Raw genomic sequence first — 25,645 nt, forward strand, 5'->3', positions numbered from 1 at the left:
CCAGTAACATGATCTATGCGCTATAAAACTTGCGAGATCATGTGAAGATCTTTTAAAGACAAACTTTTTTACTCGTGAAGCGGTAAAATATGATACAAATAAATCAGGGTTTTGATAAAACGAGTCTTGCTGTTGACACATTTCATGATTTGTCGTTATTTCGTCTTTCAAACTGGTGTATCGATTTTATTTGGAACGTTCATACATTAATAGTGATATGAATGATCTGTAGGTGCAGAATATTTCTTTTCTTACAAGGCCTTCATAATATTTATTTTCGACTTTATGTTGAGGAACAAATTTCAGATTTATGGAGTATAGTATACGAATGTAACATGGATTTTCTTATATTTAAATTATCGAAAAAAAATGTAGTTACTGAAAGGTCATACAAAAGAATTATTTTCCGATATTCATCAGTAACTTATTTTAATTAATCTGGATGGATATATCGAAAACACTTCCGCATCTCGGCAATTCAAACCCGGTAATTCTGGTGAGTATGTATATATTAATTCGTCATACAGGAATGATATATCGGTAAAACTCATTAGTCATATATTACATCCGAAAACGTACTATTTAAAAACACGCCAATAAAATTGCCTCGTCTTGTAAAAAACATTTTGTACAAATATTCGTAAATTTCCCTACATACGAAAATGACTGCGCAATCTGACTTGGACCTGTTTTGGATTCCAATTCCCTCCGAATTTTTCGGAGGTGTTTTGGGTCAATATTCCACCACTTAACTATCCTGGCAGGGTCAGAGGAGGGCGGGATTTTTTGTAGAGGTTGCCAGCAATATCAGAAACCAAAATCAAGTGCATTCGTCGCGGCACAAAAGGTATTTTAAGTAAAAGAACTAAAAAAAATTGGATTTTTACGTGTTTTGAGGCAATTTCCCCCCATTTATATATCCTGGCGGGGTCAGAGAAGGGCGGGATTTTTTGTAGAGGTTGCCAGCAATATCAGAAACCAAAATCAAGTGCATCCGTCGTGGCACAAAAGGTATTTTAAGTAAAAGAACTAAAAAAATTGGATTTTTACGTGTTTTGGGGCAATTTCCTCCCATTTATATATCTCGGCGGGGTCAGAGGAGGGCGGGATTTTTTGTAGAGGTTGCCAGCAATATCACAAACCAAAATCAAGTACATCCGTCGTGGCACAAAAGGTATTTTAGTTATCAGAACTACGAAAATAGAATTTAGAGGTGTTTTGGGGCAATTTTTCCTAATTTAACTATCCTGGCGGGGTCAGAGGAGGGCGGGATTTTTTGTAGAGGTTGCCAGCAATATCACAAACCAAAATCAAGTGCATCCGTCGTGGCACAAAAGGTATTTTAGTTATCAGAACTACGAAAATAGAATTTAGAGGTGTTTTGGGGCAATTTTTCCTAATTTAACTATCCTGGCGGGGTCAGAGGAGGGCGGGATTTTTTGTAGAGGTTGACAGCAATATCAGAAACCAAAATCAAGTGCATCCGTCGTGGCACAAAAGGTATTTTAAGTAAAAGAACTAAAAAAATGGGATTTTTACGTGTTTTGGGGCAATTTCCCCCATTTATATATCCCGGCGGGGTCAGAGGAGGGCGGGATTTTTTGTAGAGGTTGCCAGCAATATCACAAACCAAAATCAAGTGCATCCGTCGTGGCACAAAAGGTATTTTAAGTAAAAGAACTAAAAAAATTGGATTTTTACGTGTTTTGGGGCAATTTCCTCCCATTTATATATCTCGGCGGGGTCAGAGGAGGGCGGGATTTTTTGTAGAGGTTGCTAACAATATCAGAAACCAAAATGAAGTATATCCGTCGTGAGCGAAATTTACAAGGAGAGCGCGAAGAAGGAACCCCCAATTGCGCCTCCGCTACGCCCCTGGCATCGTTCGACGGGCGGCCAGTTTCAGCGTCATCATAACTTTATTTTTCTTGAGCGTGCGGCGTTGGTGAAGGATGCAACATAGGGCTCCGCCCCTCTCCCTGCACCCCCTCCCGTAAGTAATTATGTAATTTTTTCTAACCTAACTCACACATTTTAAAGTCGATATTTGGTTAATGCGAAAATATTAGAAATGAACAGCGTGAAAAGTCGCAAACTTATGTGGTACTGTACAAGCATAGATGTCGTTTATTTTACGTTTTATAAATACGATACATGATATCAGTGCTTTACGTAAAGGCTATTCTACAATTGCGTAAGCGTAAGGTTGTAGGAGTAGGAGTAGTAGTAGTCATAAATGTTTTACAACGGATTAATCTACAATAGAGTAAAGATACGTTGTAAACTTGATTACAGCAACCGATCAGAGTGCAGTAAATTATGGCGGTGTGCGGCATGATGACGTGAACAGCACTCTGATTGGTTGGCTCTTACGTTCACATCTGTTGTAGTCGTGAAAGATGAAATTCAACCATCTTCCACAACACGCTCTACAACCGGAAGTACCGCTTTACAACGACGCCTTACAACACTCTTACAACCACTTACGACCACGCTTACGCAATTGTAGAATAGCCTTAAAGTAAACGACGTCCACGCTTGTACAGTACCACATAGGTTTGCGACTTTCCACGCTGTTCATTTCCAATGTTTTCACATTAACCAAATATCGACTTTAAAATGTGTGGGTTAGGTTAGGAAAAATTACGGTGCAGGGAAAGGGCTCCGCCCCTCCCCCACCCACGCGTTTTCTGAAAATATATTAATTTTCTTTCAGTCAAAATATGTTAAAATATATGACCACGGGACCACGAAACCATGTTCAGTCGCAACATTTCGTCGGTATGACAGGTTTCATAACCTGTCAAATGGTGAATTTTAATATCTCGTCTCGCTGGGCAGAGCGACACTTTTTTCTGCCAGATTTGTGTTCTACGCACAAAAACACATAATATTGTTAAGTTCTAACAAATTCGGAGAATAGTGAGAATTTTTCCTTAATTATTACCATATTTTTTTCTAATTGCGTGATTAAAAGGGTTAAAATATTATAATAATGTTTAGGATCGAATTTGGAAGTTTTAAATACATACGAAACGTTTACTACGTACATTTTTAATACGTTTTTAAAACGTGTCTGTGCATAAACTAAGTTCTACAGAATTTTTAATGATTTTATTGTATTTAGGAGGATTAAAATTGTCAAAAAAACTATGTAATAGACCAATAGAACACCAACTTTTATTAAAAATTAATAAAAAATATTAATAAATATTGACAAATCGAAAATTTATAACAAATTTATATTTTGCAATTTAGATAATTTAATATCCTAGTTTGGATGAGTTTTATAGCTTTATATTTTTAAAACTACTTGTAAGTTTAAAATTATTGCGTTAAATATAAATTTGATGTAAAAAAAGAAGTTTGACAGTGTCTGTATTAAACCTAGGCTAATTTTTTTTTAGATTGTTATCGTAGTTTTATAACACTGGGTCATCGTAATCCAATGCAATTTTTAAGCTGCAGTTGAAAAATTGTGTCCAAAATTTCAGGAAAAATTCTGAAATAAAGGTCATACATAGAAAAATATATTCCAATTATGAAAAACTAATTTAATTTTAAATTGGTACAGCGTTGCGTTAACGTTTCGCAAACGTTGTAGTTTGCATTATTAGGGCTAGGACCTTCGATACTGAGCTCTCTTGGATTGTGACCGTTTTTATATACCTCTAACTCCCGGTGGTAGGGATGAGGGTGAAGAGAGGGGACGGAGCTATTCGTCCAATAGTAGCAATTTATTGGTTTACCATTGGCCGACCTATTCGTCCAATAGTAGCAATTTATTGGCCTACCATCAACTGTTGGCCAATTTTAATACAATATTGGCTAATTATTTGCCAGTTAAATGTGCTGCTTGGAAATGTTTTAATTGATTAATTGAGAAAAGTGGCCGGAGAAGTTCTTTTTATTGGAATCTTAGCAGTCAACCTCTATCTCAATCTGAAGTTTTTGTTCTTTCCAAAGGACTTAAATTTGCAATCACCCCTACTAGCATTCCTAGAGAAGAAATTATTAGCCAAATTAAAACTGTTATTTCCCGTTAGCACACGGTGCGATGACGCACATAAAGATTTAGTAAATTCCCGATAGCACACGTCCCGATATTGCACAGTAAAAAAGGCATATTAGCCCAATAGCGCACAAAGTAAAAAGCGCATTATCCCGATAGCGCACAAAATAAAAACCACATTATTCCGATAGCGCACATCTCAATAACATACAACCCGATAGCGTACAACTCGATAGCGCACAACCCGATAGCGCACATGCCGGTAGCGCACATTCTGATAGCGCACATTCCGATAGCGCACATCCTGATAACGCACATTCTGATAGCGCACATTCCGATAGTGCATATCCAAATAGCGCGAGTGAGTCCCAGATGCGCACAGATTAAAATGGACACAAACAGGCTGAGTGAAACGGACTCAGTAACAAACGAACACAGTGCGAAACGGACACAATAACAAACGGACTTACCACATAGGTTTGCCACTTTCCAGGGCACTCCTATCGATGTGGTGAATGCTGGAGGGAAGGGACGAAGCCCCCTTGCACCCTTACGTGTGTGCGTGCGCGCGCGCTTGAGGCCACAGCAAAGAAGTGTCCACGCTTTGTACTGTACCATATGGGTTTGCGACTTTGTACGAGTAGCGAGCTTCACCCACACTCCCCTCCCCCCCCCCCGGGGATGTTTACATTCGATTATATTTAGTAAACACTACATGCCTATAAAATTTCATTAACAATCTTGCACGAATTTATTTCTGTCTGATTGACACTGTGCCTGTTTGTTATTGTGTCCGTTTTATTCAGTCTGCTGTGTCCATTTTAATCTGTGCGCATCTGAGACTTACGTTATTGGGATGTGCGCTATCGGGATGTGCGCTATCGAGATGTGTGCTATCGGAATAATATGCCTTTTTTATTGTGCGATATTGGGACGTGCGCTATCAGGGTTGTGTTATCGGGATGTATGCTATCGGCATAATGCGCTTTTTACTTTGTGCGTTATTAGACTAATATGCCTTTTTTACTGTGCGATATCGGGACGTGTGCTATCGGGATGTGCGCTACCACTAACGGCACCCTCTCTATTTTTCACGTTTCTTTAGAAGAAAGTAACGACATTTTTTGTCGTTACTTTCTTCTAAAGAAACGTGGAAGACGTTGATAATAATTTTTGTATCATTTCTAAATGGTTTATGAAAAATAGTTATATAATCTTTAAAAAATATTTTTTGAAAATAAATTTGTAAAATATTTATAAATATTTATGATAAATATTTGTGTTATCTGGGTTGTGTTCTCTCTCTACAAAATTACTTAATTCTTGTACAATGAATTCATCAATAAATGCATGCGAAAAGCATTCTTACATCCATCCTAGTAGGATGATAAATGTTACAATAGATGAATAAATGTTACTCTAGGAGTAACATCCTCCTGTCAAAAACATTCTAGTAGGATGCATGTAGAATGCTTTTTGGCAGGCATTTGTTGATGAATTCATTGTGCAAGAATTAAAATAATTTTGTAGAACATAAATGTATCGAAAAATAGATAGCGTAATATTTGTATAACTTAATTGCTACAATGTGTTCCAAATAATTTTTTATTTTTGATACGTTTCTCCTTTCATCTGTATTGTTACTGAACAAGATATTTTGTAATTCATCATCATCGTCATCACTGTTACTAGACGATAAACTACTAGAAGAATCAAACATGTTTTCGAGTAAAATATTCTTCTATAATAACTTTTCCAAAATAATAATAATGTTGATTAAATTTGTATATTCCTTTTACTGACTTTCGTTTCTTGTTCAACAATATATACGATAATTAAAAGTAATTATAATTAAAAGTAATAATTTATGAATTTGCATTAAGAAAAATATTTTATTTTAAGTAATTTGTTAAATTTTATGTATGCGTCACAACCACACATTCAATAAAAGATATTAAGAGAAATTTTAATGTTTCTCTTGCTTTTTATTTATTAATGATATTTTACATTTACTTTATTTTACATTTAAGTATTATTAAACAAAAGAAAAAGATTACCTTGAATTTACTGATGAATTTCAACAATCATAGGTAAGTTACATAAAACACGTGCGTACGTTATCGCCTGTTAAGATATTTCGTTGCTATTTGCACTAAATGCATCTATTTCTCCAACTACTTCTAGCTAGGAGAAAACGAACACAGCGTTGGGAATTCTACCAACTAAAACTATTTTCGAACGCAGGCAATAACGTCGAGATGCCGGACGAAGAGGAAGAAGAAGGAAAAGAAAGGGAAGAGAACAAAATGCCTTTCTTTTCGTATCTTTAAGGTACGACAGAAGGCATTTGCAAGATTGTGCGTAGACACAATTTAAAAGTCATTTTCAAACCACGAAGGAAGATTTTTTAGTTACTTCCTATTCTGAAGGATTAGAGACCACGCTTAGAATCACCAAGTGTATACAAAATTCCTTGCTTTTGCGAAAAAGTGTACATAGAAGAAACCAGGAGGAATATCAGTACACGAATCAAAGAACATCAATGGTGTACCAAATACGACCACTTTTCTCAATCAGCCTTAGACGAACACTGGATGGGGAGTGGACACTCCGTGCAATACGAAAAAGCTACAATGCTAACTCTTTCTCAAGATTACTTTACCAGACAATATTGTGAAAGTTTAGAGATTTTGAAATATCCCGATAACTTTAACCGTGATAAAGGTTATCAGATAAGCCTGATTTGGCATACTGTCCTCCCGGTTTTTTTAATTGATTAATTAAAACATTTTTAAGTAGCACATATTAACTGGCATATAGTTAGCCAATATTGTATTAAGATTGATCAGTTGATCAATGATAGGCCAATGAATTGTAATATTATTGGTCGAATCGCCCATCCCCTCTCCTAAGGACGGTCACAATCGAAGAGAGTTCAGTATCGAAGTTCTTAGCCCTGATGATGCAAACTGCAACGTTTGCGAATCGTCAGTGCAACGCTGTACCAAGCTGTGGCATGTATCCGGAAGCCCTTTTTTGGAAGTAATGTCTACATTTTTGAGATCATACACAAACCCAAACAAAAGATTTTTCTCTTTTTAGAAAGTTGCAGTATCATACATCGGTGTTACAAAATGTGTGTAATGCAATTAAGTACCTTAAATAAACGTGTTAAGAACAAGCTAAATTAACAATAAAACAACTTAAAATATTAACGCTATTAAAATGCATTTGCAAGGTGCGATTTTTCTTTAAATTAAAAAAAAACTTCCTAGGCTGCTTAGAAGCCGAGATAATTTTTTTTTTAATCACTGTTGCTACAGTTATTTATATTAAGAACTGAAATTTTGACAGCGTTTTATTAAAAAGTTAAAGTAGTATTTTCCAAAAATTTGAATCGATTTATAAATATTGACCACAGTAAGCGTGTTAACAAAAACAGTATCAACTTAAGCGCGGCGACCGGCGGCTCCGCGCGCGCGCGTTTTTTGCTAGCGTGTGGCTGGGCGCACGTGTACAAAATTGATCTGGCGCGTTCAAATTATTTTAGTCATTATTATCTTTGGAATTAAGCGTCTAGAAAGACAATTTTTTAAAATTGGGCTATTTCTAGACAAGATTAATGAGCTAAACTATTTTCTTATATTTCTTTAAATAAACAGTAATTTTTTCCTTTTTTATTATTTATTTGACGTGTTAAATATGTATAAATAATTTATTTACGTATGCGACATGTGCATATGGTGTATGTTAATATAATATTTTTATTACTTTTTTTAAGGAATGTGTACGTTTTATATTTTTAGTGCAATCACCGAACATTTAAATTAAAAAAAGAACTTTATTGCAATTAATAGCAATATAAATAAAACATTAAGTTTTTTTTAAATTTAAATGTTTGGTAATTGCATTAAATTATGTGAAAAAAATATAAAACATACACCTTCCTTGCAATAAAAGTAATAAAAAAAAGTTAAATTATCAAGAGGCACGGTAGTGCCTCGCGCCAAGTATACGCGCGCGAGGCACTGCCGTGTCTCTATTTACGCGCGATGCCGTTTGCGAGATTCCGTAGAATCTACGGCGTAGATTATCGGATCTCAATAATGGCTGAATCGATCGATTTCTAAATAAGCTTAATGGACAGTCTGCATCCGATTTATATAACAAAAGTGTTTTTATTTATCCGCTACGTGACTTATGAGCGAAGATATCGCGATTTAAAGTTTCGCATCAAGAGTAAAATTTTTAAGAAACGTCGTAGTCATTTTTATTATTGTCGTTGCCCGGGACAGATGGTGGGGATTTGTACTTTTGCTTTTCGCGCGATAGATGGTTACGAACGTGACAGGGACACGAGAATTGACAAAAAGTGCATGTTTGTGTCCGCGAAAGAACAGAACGAGAAATTACGTGTCCTGATTGGCGGTCGAATTCACCTGTCGATGTAATGGTTAATCCGCGGCGAATTTTACGGCGGTGATTTCACAGTTCGTGGTTAGTGACGTGTTGACGTGCATACAGTGAAAGGCATAATTATTACATTTCCAAAAGTATCCCAGCCACGGATCTCATGGTTCACCCTGATTTGCATTCAATAGAGGTATTAAAAATAAATTTATCTTAAAAATTCTGCAAATATAAATTAAAACAATATTGCGTAATTTAAAATAACTTATTAAATTGTGCGTGTGTGTGTGCGTGCGTGTGTGTGTGTGTGTGTGTGTGTGTGTGTGTGTGTGTGTGTGTTAAAAATTATTATAATATTAATTCTGACAGATCCCCATTCTTGACGAGCCTACATACGATATCGATCCTGAACACAAAAGGCAGATATGCGATTTACTAATGGTAACTGATTTTCTTTAAGTAGATAGTTTTAATATAAAATATGTAATAAAATATAATAAAGAAATTGTGTGTGAAATACGCAATATTGTTTTACAGGACGTAAGAAAATACAAGACAATACTAATGGCAACAAATTCCATGAAAGCTGCAGATTTTCTTGTTGATAGAATGCTATTATTACAAACGACAGGATTGAATGTTATGGGTCGAAAATGTATCTAAATTGTCGATACAGTAAGATTTAACTATTCCTCTCTCTCTCTCTCTCCCTCTCTATGCGACAGTGTGGCTTGGGTCCACCGAGTAGGGTCAATTTCTTAAGTATAAATGTTTACATTTACATTTGAAATTAGCATTTGATGTAATTAAATATTTAGGAAATGAAATCAACGAAATTCCGAATTATGGTATGAGAGAAAAAGGTAGTAATACTGTGAAGGAATCAACGTAAGCAAATAATAAGTAGCAATTTTTATTTTTTTCAAGAAAGAGTATAAGAAGCCACTTTGGGCTCTAACACCTCCTTTTTAGTTTCACTCTCATGTAGAAACGATAAGCCGCTCCTTCTTGATAATAGTATATATACTAGTATATTACTGGTACAGCAAATAATATGTATTATTACTACAAATTACATTTTGAATAATATTTTAGAAACTCTTAGAATAGGTGTTCAAAATGGCCATTTCAATACAAAGCTGAGCACGTCTAATTCTAAGACTTTCTAAAATATTATCTAAAATGTAATTTGTAGTAATAATATTTATTATTTGCTTATGTTGATTCCTTCACAGTATTATTTTCTTTTCCTCTTATATAATAATTCGGAATTTCATTCATTTCATTTCCTAAGTATAAAATATTTATTTACATCAAATGCGAATTTTAAATGTAAATGTTTTCTAATATTGTTTGTGACTTTTTGAAAAGAAGTTTTGGAAATGTTTGACTAATGTTTTTAATATGATTGAATAATTTAATTAATATTGATTTTATTTATTAATTTATTTATACATAAAAAGTATTTCAGAAACACATTTTTTATTGATATAAATGATGTTTTATTGAATTTGCAACTGATATTTTTTGTCAATTAAATTGGACTCGATTTAAGAATACAGCAATAGATGTTAATAGAGATTTTACAGATTTATACGGTGCTATAGTCATTCGGCATCATGCCGTTTAGCGATACTCGTCAAAGCGCCCGGCCGGCCGCTTAGTTGCACCGCGCCTGACAGCGCGAGCTTCACGGTCTGTGGTTGGAACATTTCAAGTGCGCACCATTTGAAAACTATTAACTTCTCAAAATTTTGCTGTTGACATTTTGACTCAGTTTTTTATGAGGAATACGTACATACCGGCTTCTCCGGTTAATCTGGAACACCCTGTATATATATATATATATATATATATATATATATAATATTTTAATTTATAAAATTATTTATAAACCATTATTATATTATTTTATTTTTTAATTGTCAATAATATCGGCAAAATTCGCTGTAACATCTGACAACAAGTTCCGATTGACTTAAAATTTTATATACAAGCTTTCTAATGATGTAGAAGAAAAATCCAATACGAGCAGCCGCGACACAATTGCAAATATTAAGTTAAATAAACAATTAAAGCAGTTTCATTAGAAAGCTTGTATATGAAATTTTAAGTTGATCGCAACTTACTGTCAGATGTTACAGCAAATTTTGCCGAAATACTCACAATTAAAATTTAAAATTGTCTTAAAAATATCTATATATTGCAAAAAGAAATGAGATACTTGTCAATACAAAATAAGTGAAATCCCCATAAAAATTACCTTTTTTGAAAAAAGGTAAAAAAAGCGCCAAGTATACGCGCGCAAGAAACCCCCTCAAAAATGTATTTTTATACAAAACGTTCTTAAAAATGTATTCTTGTAAAATAACAAAAAATGTATTTTCTCTACAAAAGTAAAGATATGAAGAAAATGCGCCAACTATGAAAATAGATGTTCATACGAATTAGAACATCTACTTTTACAAATACTTATTTGTACAAATATTACAAATAAATATTTTAATACAAATAAATATTTTATTACAAAAACTTGGCGCTGCTAAACCGAATAATTTGCTTTAACATAAAATTGCTTTTTTACAATTTAACTTATAGACTGAAATAATAATTAAAAATTACAATTTTTTGCAATCGAAATCGTAATGGTGTTATATACGTATAACATTATACACGCACGTGAAAGAGGACGGGAGGGAGGGAGAGAGAGAGAGAAAGTGAGAGAGAGAGGGGGAGAGAGAGAGTGAGAGAGAGAGGGGGGGGAGAATGTACGCACGCACGCATAAGAGATTGAGATTAAAAAAATTGCTATAAACGAAGTTATATATTAAACACACACACACACACGCACACACACATTCAGATGCACACACAAAAGAAATAGAAAGAAAGCTTGTAAATTATTCGGTTTAGCGGCGCTAAGTTTTTGTAGTAAAATATTTATTTGTATTAAAATATTTATTTGTAATTTTTACAAATAAGTATTTGTAAAAGTAGATGTTCTAATTCGTATGAACATCTATTTTTTCATAGTTGGCGCATTTTCTTTATATCATTACTTTTGTAAATAAAATATATTTTTTGTTCTTTTACAAGAATACATTTTTGAGAACGTTTTGTATAAAAATACATTTTTGAGAGTTTTTTTACGCTCATATACTTGGCGTTTTTTTATCTTTTTTAAAAGTAATTTTTGTGGGGATATTAATATACAGCATATGCTCACGTCGGATAGGTAAATAAATTATTCATACATATTTAATGCGTCAAATAAGTAATTAAAAAAAGAAAAAAATTAGTATGTTTATTTAAGGAAATATAAGAAAATAGTTTTTAACTCATAATCTTGTCTCGTCGAGATAGCCCAAATAAAAGAATTGTTTTTCTAGGACGCTTAGTTTTCGAAATAATGATTAAAGTAATTTGTACACGTCAGATCAATTTTGTACGCGCGCGTCTGGTTACGCGCTAGCAGACGACGCGCGTCCGCGCTGCGCCGCCGGCTGCCGCTCTCAAGTTGATACTGCTTTTGTTAACACGTTTACAGTGGTTAATATTTATGAATCGCTTCCAATTTTTGGGAAAGACCACTTTAACTTTTTAATAAGATGCTGTCAAAATTTCAGCTCTTAATATTCATAATTGTAGCAAGTGATTTAAAAAAAGTGATAAAAAAAATTATCACGGCTTCTAAGCAACTTTGAATAATGTTCTTTTTTTTAAATTTAAAGAAAAATCGCACTTTTTAAATGCATTTTATCTTATTTTGATAGCGTTAATATTTCAAAAGTTATTTTATTGTTAATTTAGCTTGTTTTTTACATGTTTATTTGAGGCACTTAATTGCATTGCACACTTTTGTAATACCGATATATGATACTGCAACTTACCAAGAAAAGAAAAAAGCTTTGGTTTGGGATTGTGCATGGTCTCAAAAATGTAGAAATTAAATTTTAGTGTAGCGTTTTTCGGATAAACAATTGATATAACTCTAAAGTTATTAATATTTTTAAATAAAATTTGGTATACTTTTTTATCGTAATAAAGTTATTTTTTTTTAATTTCAAACGTTTGAGTTAATTTTTAAGAAAGTTATAAACAATTTAAGAAACGGCCATGTTTCATGGTTTTTTCTACTTTACAACCAATCTAATCGACTGATCTTAATGAATCAAATTTATTATTGTAGATATACTTAATACCTACAACTTTTATTTGAAACTTTTTGCATTCCATTTTTAGTTTACGAGGCGCAAGCAAAAAACTGCTTTTTTCTTACTTCAACCCATACTTTTGCAATAACCTTCAACTTTTTGCGAGTGGCAAACGTACCTATTTTAATCTACGCATATTAATTGTGCTTTACGCACAGTCAAACCTGAGATACCAATTTTTTCTCCCAAAACGTCTTATTCTGCTAGACTATTGCTGAAGCCGTTATTTCTCATCACTATCCGATTCCAATTTTCTGCATTTGAGTCGTCTAATAGTTGTTTCAAATACAAATCCTGTTATTCACTACTCATTCTATAAAACAAATACGTGATGCAAAAAATGCAAAATTAGATTTTGCCATGTGTTCTTCTGGTAAAAAATATTGTAAAAAAATTTAATTTTTATCTTACAAACTTAGCTTTTGATCATTTTTTAACTTCTTTTTTGCTTAGTTTTACAACAAATGGAACAATATATTATTCAGTTTACGAAAACACACTGAAAAATAAAATATACCTCATACGTCAATGCGCATAAGTCAATAATTGCGAAAAGTCTTGAGTCGTTTTAAACAATTTAAACAAACGCGTGTTTCTATGCAAAGGTCGATATATACTAAGCTAATTTGCTTGTTTTATTTCTTCGAATCTACAGTGTATGTTCACAAACTTTCCTCTGTTGTCTTATTTTAAATTTCAAGTGATATTTATTAAAAATGTATTTTTAACAAAAGCTAAAAATGCTTTTCTTAGACAATCTTATTGTAACAGTACGTTTAAGTTACCTGTACATCGATACATTTTATTTCTCCAATTTGCAGCTTGAAATCACAATTATACATACTCGAAGAATAAATGACCATAGTGTGTTAGGGCCGCGCGGTTAGCTGACTAAATTTATTCAAAGCCCCTTTTGTGAGTTAAAGGAGGTTATATGATAAGGGTGTCTCTTTTATACATCGCAACAGTCGAGTATTATCTCGAAAGAGCAAATTCTATGCTACGAAGCATTTACGGACGAAATTTCGATAGTGACCTGGGTACTCCGGTTATGTAATAACGTAGATAAATTTGGTTGTGGACACGGGTTAATTATCGGTTGACTTCCTTATCACACCTGGGTCGCAGTGACCCATCGTATCCCTCCAACAGCTGTCCAACAGACATTGATACTTCCCTCTTTTGGGCAAGCGTCTCTATCTATAGTAGATATCTGAAATTGATTTTAGATAGCATTAGGAGTTTACATTTCCAAGTTTGACAAAAGAAAATGTAACGCTTTGTAAATGCGCGCCGCGCACTCGCATACGCTTGCACAGCACATGCTCGCGCACTCGTGAGCACTCGCCCGCACACGAAATAAGGCAACTCGTTTTGTTAAAGAAAGTGGTTTATTAAAAGCACAAGAAAGCGGTAACTCTCGGCTTGACAGCTCAAAACCGAAAACCATAACAAAACAAACAACTTCAAAACGAAGTGACATCTGTCAGCTGACGAGGGAAATCGATATATTGATTTTTCTGAATAAAGCTCACGTTCACACACGCGAGCTCGCACGTAACACTTCCTCTCCTCTTCAAAATTGTCGTCCCGACAATTGAGGGGCTCTTTCTGAATAAAGCTCAGCTTGTAGTCTTAGGTTTCTTGATGCTTCCTGCTCTTCCTCAGCTGATGCCAAGGGTTTCTGAGCTGCATTCAACCCGAACTTTCTTCTACTCGCGAATATCCTGTCACCCTCTTTCAGGAAATGGAAGGCTTTCCAAATGGTGACTATCATTCTGCAGTTTTTCGCTGAGACCTTCTTATTGACGAAATTGTACGCGTTTCTCTTCCTCTTGAAGAGTCTTGCGCCCTTCTCTTTTGCTCTTCGGACAAGGGAGGGGGGGATAAACCACGTGGACCCCTTCAGTCCCAAAGGACTCCCAAGTCCCCGTCTCGGCATTTGCCCTTTGTCTCACGGAAAAACCATGCTCAAAAACCGTGAGCGAGACGGACTTCAATTTTAAATCTCCAAGAAATCAAATTTGAGTTGCTTCTCGAACGGACGTACAACTTCGTATCCAAAATTAACTAATTCTGAAAACAAAACATTTTAAAAGCAGAATAAAAACATTAACATTAAAACTAGTTTTGTAAATGTGTGAATGTGTGCGGATGTAAGAACGTATAAGGGTTTGGGCTTCGACCGCTCTACAAGCCTATTTTCTTTCCAAGAAAGGAGCCAACCTGTCTGCATGAACAACTTTTTTCTATGCCTCAGCGACCTACGGATACAGAAAACATCACTCCTTTTTTTAACAATCAGGGTTCTTCCCAATCATTTTGAAGGAACTTTTCCGAGCTTTCTTCGAGGGTTAAATACCAGACTTTCTGCCTTTCTTGAAAAAGAAGATCTCTAGCTTTTCGATCATACCAGGCTTTTATCCGAGAAGACCTAAGATTCCTAGCTCCTGCACGAATTTTCTTTAAACTTTCTTCTAAACTATCTATGTATTCATCAACAGTCCTAAGATTTGTATTCGGAGAATAACCTATTGATAAATCCAGCGGTAGTCTTAGAACCTTACCCAAATAAAGCTCTGCTGGAGTTGCTCCGGTAGACTCATGCCTCGAAGACCTATACGCCAAAAGGAACATAGGAATCCAACGATCCCAATCTCTTTGACTTTCCGAAATATATTTGGCAAGGTAATTGATGATCGTACGATGTTAACGCTCAACTTAGGGTGCATTCCGATATTCACTGCCAGTACTGACAACGTGACGTCATAAAGCAGTGTTGGCGATGCGTTCCGTAATTGCTTATAATACTTTCTTCGCCCTATAACGGAACGGCAATCACAGTACTGCACTGCGAATGCCTTATCTCGCCAATTGCAGTAACGAAAGCAGGAAGTGACGACAAAATCTATAACGTCACACGCTTTTACAAGTTCCTCGAAAGTTTACTGCAGCGCATTTTGGGACGCACTTACAGCACTGTCAGTACTGGCAATGAATATCGGAATGCACCCTTGATCATCGGACTGAGGATGTAAAGCCGTGGTCCTTGTTTTTCTAATTCCAAGAAGAATTATCAACTCCCTAAATAACTTCGACTCAAAATTTTTTCCTTGGTCTGTATGGACCTTTTGAGGAACCCCATGACGAGAAATTACTTCATTAACAAAAAGCTTCAACTATCGTTTTAGCTCTCATGTTTCTAAGAGGAAAAGCTTCTACCCATTTTGTAAAACAGTCCACCACAACCAAAAGAAATCTATTACCAGAAGAAGATTTAGGAAGTGGACTTGGAATGTCCATCTGTAATCTTTCAAAAGGTGAACTCACATTGTAAATTTGTAAAGGGGATTTTCCTTTATCTGAAGGACCTTTCTTCGAAACGCAAAACTCACAAGTTTTACACCAGTTCTCAACATCTTGTTTGCAAGTAGCCCAATAAAAACGCCTGCGGATTTTTTCCAAAGTCTTATTTACTCCAAAATGACCACCAGAAGCTCCATGAGCCTCCTTAAGAATTTCTTCAATTCGTTTACGTGGGACAATTGAAATATCCTCGACTTCAAATTAGGTGCATCTCATTTTTTATATAACACTCCATCTTTAAGGACTAAGGCTTTTCAATAAGATCAATAAAGCTGTGCCGAAACATTCTTTGGGACTAACTCCGTACGAGAAGGACGTACTTCCATTTCTTTGCTTTGCAAGATCAAAGAAATACTAGAATTTTCCATTTGATCCCTACGTCATTCCTCAAGAGTTTCTTTAGTTAAAATAATTCTAGCTACAGTATTTACCGTTTCTTTAGCAAATTTTTTCTTAATCTTCTCACAATAAATACAGCCTTTGGCCTCATACTCTCGTCTTGAGAGGCCATCAGCATTTTTATGAACTATTCCGTTGCGATGCACTACCTCAAAATTATATTCCTGAAGTTCCTCAAGCCAACGAGCTAATTGCCCCTCAAGGTCTCTGAACAATATAAACCATCTAAGGGAAATATGATCCGTTCGAATAATAAATTTCCGACCTAACAAATAATGACGAAAAGATTTTAAAGAGTCCTCTATAGCCAAAAGTTCTCGACGGGTGATGCAATAATTCTTCTTGACTTTACTGAGAACACGTTGAAATAAGCTATAACTTTTTCCGTACCGTCTTGTCTCTGGGAAAGGATTGAACCTATACCGATTTTTGACGCGTCGGTGTCCAAAACAAATTTCTCCTCCCCCTTAAGAAAAGAGAGAATAGGTGAAGAAGACAAAACTAGTTCTAATTTCTCAAAAGCAGTTTGACATTTCTCATCCCAAGTAAATTTAACCTGTTTTTTTGTAAGAACAAAGAGAGATTTTGCTAAAGAAGAAAATCCTTTAACGTATCTCCGATAATAGGAACAAAAACTCAAAAAGCTTTGCAATTGTTTCTTATTATGAGGAACTGACCAATTTCTAACCGTCGAAATCTTCTCAGGATCTCAGTAGAAACACCTTCCGCTGAAATTACATGGCCCAAATATTTTATCTTTCTACCAAAGAAAATACACTTTTTTGGATTAACTTTAAGATTCGACAATTTCAGTCTCTGAAATACCAAACGTAAATTCTTTAACATTTCATTAAAATTTTTTCCAAAAATAATGTCATCTAAATAAACTAAACAGATTTTATTTAAAATTCCCTCAAGAACTTTCTCCATCATTCGCTCAAAAGTTGCAGGAGCGTTACATAACCCAAAAGGCATCAGTAAATTGCTACAGACTTCTTCCTATGGAGAACGCCGTCTTCTCCTTATCTTCCTCGCGAATTTTAATTTGCCAATACTCACTTTTAAGATCGAGTGTCGTAAACGAACTATTTCCAGATAATTGATCTAAAATATCATCAATTCTAGGAAGACGAAAACGATTCTTTACCGTGACGGAATTTAACTTACGATAACACAGGCACACACAAAAAAAAGTGGTTGGTCCGGCGGACTAGTCAATCCTTATGTATTTCGACCCGCTGAATCCGAACCTAAGGTCAGAATTGCAAAGTTAGCTCGCATTTTCTAACCACAAAAAAAAGTCTTTTTTAATTACACAGGCACACAAAAAAAAAGTGGTTGGTCCGGCGGACTAGACTAGTCAATCCTTATGTATTTTGATCCGCTGAATCCAAATCTAAGATCAGAATTGCAAAGTTAGCTCGCATTTTTTAACCTCAAAAAAATTTTTTTTTTAAATATTGGTCCGGTGGGCCAGACTAGTCAATCCTTATGTATTTTAACCCGCTGAATCCGAATCCAAGGTCAGAATTGCAAAGTTAGCTCGCATTTCTTAACCTAAAAAAAATTTTTTTGAGGTTAAGAAAAAATGAGCTAATTCAGCAATTCTGACTTTGGATTTGGATTCAGCGGGTCAAAATACATAAGGATAGACTAGTTTGGTCCGCCGGACCAACATTAAAAAAAAAAATTTTTTTGAGGTTAGGAAAAAATGAGCCAATTCAGCAATTTTGACCTTGGATTTGGATTCAGCGGGTCAAAATATATAAGAATAAATTAGTCTGGTTTGCCGGACCAACATTTGAAAAAAAAAATTTTTTTTTTAAGGTTTGGAAATGCAAGCTAACTTTGCAATTCTGACCTTGAATTCGGATTCAGCGGGTCAAAATACATAAGGATTGACTAGTCTGGCCCACCGGACCAACCACTTTTTTTTTTGTGTGTGACTGTGTAATCAACGCAGAATCTTATTGACCTATTCTTTTTCTTAACTAGAACCGCTGGAGAAATCTACGGACTATGTGACTCTTCTATTACTCCTTGTTTTTTCATTTCTTCTAAAATTTCGTTCACTTCCGTCCTTAAAAGAAGTGGGACATGACGCGGAACCTACTTAATGGGAAGAGAGTCTCCTACATCGATTTCATGAGCAACATCACAATTTCCAGCTGCAATGTTTTCCGTAAAAACATTCTCATATTCCTTTAAAAAATCAATAAAAATTTCTTTTTGCTTCTCATCCAAATTTTCTGAATTTCTCCTATAGATTCCCTTCAAAATTTCAGAAATTTCCTCTGAAAAATTCTATATCCGACCACAATTCAAAATTTTTTCTTTTCCGGATTTTCCTAAACCAAAAGTTTCCCCAAGAATTGATCTTAAATTCACCATTCTTAAGAAATCTGCACCCAACAAACAATCGTCATTCATTTCGATTGCAAACAATGAAACTTCTTCCGAAATTTTTCTTAACTGAACTTTCATACAGACCTTAAATAAAATCAGAACCTTCTCCCCAGTAGGATAGCGTAAACAACTATTTTTTTCAAGAGTTTTTTTTTCCTTTTTCAACAAATTTACTATTTATCAAAGAAACGTCGGAGCCCGTGTCAATTCTAAATAAACAATCTTTACCGTCCGTTTTCCCTTTAAAACAAAAATCTCGAGAATTTCCTTTAACTTTACTAACACATTTTTCCCTTCCCAAATTTTCCGGAGTATTATTTATACGAGCCGACTTCACCCCAGCGAGATTGACTACTCCGCATTTTGCTGGGTTCCTGGACACTCAAAACGGAAATGACTTTCCTTCTCGCATAACCAACACTCCTTCCCGCCCGTTCTTTCCTTGAAGTTTTCCCCGAAACGCCCGTTTTTCTTTCCCAACGGATTTTTTTGTTTTTCTTCATCCCCTTTTTTCCTTCCCCTCTCGTGCTTGGTTTATCAGAATTTCCCCTTCGTTCCACCTTAAAGAATCGGTTCCGCTTACCAAAATCCCCTTGTATAATTTTAACCGCTTTTGTTCTTTCTATTGCGAGCTTCAAAGAATTAACTCCCTCCAACTGGAGAATTCTTCTTACATACCCGTCCGCGAGCGAGGAAATAAATTGCGCACACGCGATTTTATCCCGCAAAAGGACATTCGGGGTAAGCTAAACGCGCGAGTTTTTCTAACTCCGCTCCGTAAGTCGCAAAATTCTCACCGAATTTTTGCTTCCGATTTGTAAAAAAAGAATATGAATTTAAAGAATTTAACCCTTCTCCGAAACGTCATTTCAATTTCGAGACGAGCTCCCCGAATTCCAGTCCATTGAAATTTTCCAAGGCTTCCAAAACTAAACGCGCCTTCCCTCTAAGACTTGAAACGAGAGCTAACTGGAGCTAACGTCTTCTCCGAATCACTCCACGAATTCGCGTTCGCAATAAAATTAAATTGGAAAAGGATTCACGCAACAAAATCGTTCCGTCGTACGTATCCGGTTTTAATTTGTATCCGAGCCCTGCGTGAATTATTCCCTCCGAAAGGCTTTCCGCCCTCCCGTCTCCGCGAGAAAGAAAATTATTAGAGGGATTTAGCTGGGTTTCCTGTAGCCGCTCCTGCACTACGCCCACGCCTTGGAGATGCTGCACAGTCTCGCGTAGACACTATACCTCCTCATCTCGACGACGCAGCGCCTGCAGGATTTCCGCCTGCTCCTCGCGCATTTGCCGCAGTACTTCCGAAACAGCTTGAAACTCCGGCGCTGCTGCATCCGCAGGAAGCTCCGAAACCTCAGCGCGCCTCCTCTTCGCTGGCGTGCGTTGAAGAGAACACCCCGTCTCCGCCGCCGTTGATCCCATTCCTGTGACATCCGACGTGGAACTCATCTCAGCATTCCCTTCCGCGGGAACCGACATCAGTTGCTGAGAACGGGTCTTTCTCGGAGAGTGCGTTATTGACATGAGAATTACGTTTCTTCTTAACGCGAGGCTCGTTCACTCGTCCGATTCCGGACGAGCGTCTAAAAATGTAACGCTTTCCGTGCCGCGCACTCGCACACGCTTGCACAGTACACGCTCGCGCACTCCCGAGCACTCGCCCGCACACGAAATAAGGCAACTTGTTTCGTTAAAGAAAGTGGTTTATTAAAAGCACAAGAAAGCGGTAACTCTTGGCTTGACAGCTCAAAACCGAGAACCAAAACAAAACAAACAAACAACTTCAAAACGAAGTGACATCCGTCAGCTGACGAGGGAAATCGATATATTGATTTTTTAAAATAAAGCTCGCGTTCACACACGTGAGCTCGCACGTAACAATATTTTATTAATAAATCATCAGTTCAAATCCATGTTGACCCAGTGTGGCAGCCTAGAATTAACCTTTAGAGGTATTTTTGTTTTAAAATTTTGATTTTTTAAAATAAAATATATATACACAACTAACATCTTGCACACAATTTCCAAGTATGTTGCTGGCTCATATGAGCCACTCTGGTATGATATAAAAATTTTCAAAAGTTGTATTTTGGTGTTTCTAGGAGTTTTTGATGTTATTGAACATGATTTTGAGGCCAGATTATCGAAATTGTGATCAACAATTCTTAAAAACATTGAAGTTTAAAGGATTGAAACAAAACGTTTTAATTGCCTAATTGAACTTTGTTGAATGTTAGAAGAACAATATCCAAGTTTCTCTGACATGACGGCATACATCGTGTTTAGGGACTTAGCCGGATTAATGAACTAAACTAAGTACATTTTAGATATACTATTTTAATGGTTTTGGTACAATCCGATACCGCCGTCACTACGGGAAGATGCCCTGGACGCAGAAAACTTGGACAAGACCAGTGGTACAGGATTATAATCGCAAACTTTCGCTATAGTATTTAAAGGATTTGTTAGAAGATAGTGTACATGGAAAATTTTAATCTTTTTTTTGATGCCCTATAATTCCAGCCATGTCTCATTGCTGTTCACTCGGGGCCCAATTTTTTATAAAAAAACAAACTGAGCATAGTCCTTTGGAAAATTTCTAGTATCTGTCATATTGTACTGGATTACAGTGTCATATTGTACTGGATTACTTATATGAACCAGCAACAAGCCTAAAAATAACATAGACCATGTAAGTTATAAATTTTACATGAAAAAAAACTCGAAATTTTAATGGAAAAATGCCGGTCTTTTAAAATAAAAATGTGTAGTTTAGTGGCTCATATATGGGACACACCGGCTTCTAAAGATTAATAAAGGAGGATAATTTAAAAAAGGGCTGATTTTAGCCCCCAATAGGTGTGAGCAAAAGAAATAGTGTTTTTTGTAGTTTTTGATCTTTTGAATATGATAAAATTATTAAAAAATTTGTTTTAGAGAACACTTCGAAAATTGAGTAAAAACATGATGTATTTATAGAAATTTGGGTGATGTATGAAACCATAAAACGTATGTGAGTTATTATGAGCAAAAGAAAAGTAGGGATGAGGTATATTTTATGTGTGTATGGAAGATGTAAGTAACTGACAAGTAACACTACCCAACTGTCAATCACTGATCATTTTGAAATTTTGCACACTTGTGAAGCATCAAGAAACATTAAACCCGTGTTTTTTTGTTCTGGCAAATAAATATTTTGGCAAATAAATATTTTAAGGACGAAAACCATCCCTTGAATGTATAAACGCTCTCTATTTATTTAGCACTCCTATACTTATGAATTGCTCAATAAAATGCTATCGCTGTTCTGCCAAGAAAGTTTCTAACAAAATACAAATTATGATTAGTGACTACGTGTGAACCAAATATGCAGAAAAATAATCATGAAAATGAATTAAGATGTTTTGTATACTGAAATGTTAGCGTTAACCTCTTTTGACTTTGAGATTTAATCTTCAAGGTCAAGGGAAGGTCAGTTAAATGACTTTTCATCAGTCCCATAACTTTTATCTAGAACTATTCCTCCTACTAGGCAAATCTTCGAGATTATGTGTAAGGGAGTTCTGAATAAATAGAGGATGGTTTATACATTTAAGGGATGGTTTTCGTCCTTAAAATACTTTATTTGTCGAAACAAAAAAACACGGGTTTAATGTTTTTTGATGCTTTATAAGTGTGCAAAATTCCAAAATGATCGGTGATTGACAGTTAAGTAGTGTTACTTGCGAGTGCGAAGAGAGAAGAAACTTAGATAAATTACATAAAATTGAATGACAGGATTACCACAAAAATGTATTCGTTGAAATAAAAGGCGTGTTTGAAGAGAAGGGTTAAAGAGAGGAGTAAAGGGGAGATTTCTGTATATTTAATTATCTATTGCCCCCTGATTATTATTTTATAATGTTACTTAACAAACAAACCGATTAATCCGATTAACTGTTTATTAGATAATAGCACATCATAAAAAAGGTAACTAAAATGACTTAATCTTTTATTAACTTTTTAATCTCATTTTTTGCCAAATTTCGGAACAACGAATATGCGATGAGATTGGTTTTATTTTTTGTTTTCTTTTCATGTTTTGTAGTTTTTAATTTATTGTATTTTATTTAAAAAATTTTTTTGAATTTTTTTATAATTTGACTTTTTTACATTTTGATTAATTGAAAAAAATTAATTAAACTAATTTGTTACGTTATACTCTCTAAATTGATTAATTTTTATTTACGTCAATCAAATTTTTATAAAGCATATTCTTGTTTAATTTTTTAAATATTTCTTAGTATGAATCTTTAATTTAAATTTTTATTTAGAAGGTCAAGATCTACATAGAATAGTATTTCTCGCATTTAAAGGCCTAAATTGGCCCTTTTTAAAATTTTCTTTTTTAATTAACCAAAAATTTATTATTTATATTTTAAGTTTTAAAATTTTGTTTTTGAAATTTTTTTTAATTTCAGAAATTAAAAAAAATTTATTGCTTTAGTTAACCCGTTGTGGTCACTAAGGGCCCAAAGGACTTTACGCTAAGTTTACGAGTACGTATCTCTAAACATGAAATTTAAAATCGAATTTGTGGTGCTGCAGTTACTCGAAGGTACTACTATATGTTTACAACGGCCACAAAGCTCAGCAAAGCGTCAGTTAGCTTGTAGTCATTGATTTGTTCAAACGTGTTTTTTTGTGGGATCTAGCGGACCCCGTGTGATCTTAATGTCATTAAAGCGAAAGAGAAGAAAAACGAAAAAGAAGAGGCAGAAAAACGAAAATGAAGAGGCAGAAAAACGAAAATGAAGAGAAAAAGAAAAGACAGATACACAAAAATGCAGTGTTCTTGCTATCGTACGATGTGCGATAAACACCGTATTTATTTGTATTGATTACGGTGACAGAGAATAATAGCTTTTTTTCTACTGAAATAATGTTTTTTTACATATTTTTAATAAAAATTTAAATTAAAAAGAATTTATTTACCCTATTTTGCTTCCTATAAATTATCTCTGAGTTTACATTTTTGTCGTAATTTTTCACTTTAAATTTTAAAATACATTTTTTTCGAAACCCACTATTTAGCTAATTTTTATTTGAAAACATACTGTCTCGAGAATACAATGATAAACTTATTTTGTAAAACATCGACAATTAAAAATTTTATGAATATTTTTGTTAAAAGGTCAATTTCTTCAGAAATTTTTTGTTTATTCTTCTTATGTTAAAATATTAATTACAACAATATTTAAAACAATTGTTGGATTATAAATAGAAGACCTTCAAATATGTCTAGTAAAAATTTTCAAACCAAATTTTGAATAGTTGGAAAATGACAACTGGTTTTCTACGTTGGGATCCAATGGATCCTGTGTGACCATTATGAAATTATTTGGAGATGTGATCACAACTGGTTAATATTTTTAATTAAAAAGTATTTTACAAGTTTTTTATTTAATCTTGTTTTAGTATTAAAAAATAACAGAAAGAATAACAAAGCATTATTTTTTAAGTAATGGCGATGGTAATTAATTACTTTTGAGAATTGGTAATGAGCACGGACTAAGAAATAGAGGGATCGAGTCTAAGGCTGATATTTATAGTCAAATTTTATATTTAATATTATTCTAAATATTGTCTTAAGATGTTATTAACAAATCACAGAGTCGTATTAGTATTTTAAGATATTACGTGAGATGGTCTCGAAATAAGAATCGATTATGCATATCAACATAGGATGAGTTTCCACTAAGTGCGTCACGCGTCGCGTTATATATTTTATTGGATCATTTTATTGTATTTGACGATACAATAGGATAATACAATGGAATAATCCAATAGTATAGAGATGACGCGACGTATGACGTGCTTGGTGGGAACTTACCCTTAAAGTTCTAGTTTGTGTAAGAATGGGGTGTCAAGTCAAACCTACGACAAGAAGGCGGACTACTTTTCGCTATATTGTTTTTTAGTGGCGCACACATAGGCCAGTATTTACAGTCGAAACGTATATTTGAGATCATTTTAAGGGGTAACACCACCCTTGAGACTTTAAATGATTACCTAAATTAGGAATTTTTTGTGCAAATGAATAGCTTTATTGAAAAAACAAATGTAAACTACTTTATTATAAACATATTAAGTTATTTGAAAAAATTTTTATTTATTTTTAATTATTTAAAATGGCGGCATACTGGCACACTTTCGCAAACACACTTCTTTGAAAATATTTTGCGTGCAAGATTTTTTAAAAATGGTTTATCCTAGGATAAAAATTTAAACTCTTATTTTCTATTGATTGAGATTACAAAATACGTAGTTGTTAAAAAAAATATCTACTTTTTCTAGCAGCTATTTTTAGAAAAAGTACATTTTTATAGTTGAAATTTAGATAAACAAATTATTATTGTAAAAAGAGTTTGTAAAAACTCTACGTACTTTGTTGTGTGATGAATAGAAGAAAATTATAAATTGAAATTTTAAGTTAATCAGATAAAAATTGTAAGAATAGCATTGCACGTAAATTAGAAAACGTGCGTTTGTGGAAGTGTGCCAGTATGCCGCCATTTTTAACAATTATAAATAAACAAAAACTTTTAAAATAATCTAATGTGTGTGTAAGCCAGTATACGACTTTCTGGACACTGCTATATTTCGCGCTTTTAAGGTTTGTCGGTAAAGTAACTTGTGATGATAGCAGTTAAGTGTGACGAAAACATATGGCGATATTAAGCTCTGGTTTCACAAGTGTTATAAAAGAATATTGTATAAGTAAAAGCTTTAAATGTTGTTTCTGTTATTTCAGGTAAGGGATTATCTTGCAGATACTTAGGCTAAG

General features: G+C 34.4%; 1 protein-coding gene across 2 annotated transcripts in view; it reads left to right on the top strand.

The window, feature by feature from the left end:
* LOC105834820 (acyl-CoA:lysophosphatidylglycerol acyltransferase 1) overlaps positions 1-25,645 on the top strand; it is a 121,121-nt gene that overhangs the window by 14,574 nt on the left and 80,902 nt on the right. The gene's annotated exons all lie outside the window — the stretch shown is intronic.

This window comes from Monomorium pharaonis, chromosome 5 (assembly GCF_013373865.1).
Source record: "Monomorium pharaonis isolate MP-MQ-018 chromosome 5, ASM1337386v2, whole genome shotgun sequence".
Lineage (NCBI taxonomy): Eukaryota > Metazoa > Arthropoda > Insecta > Hymenoptera > Formicidae > Monomorium > Monomorium pharaonis.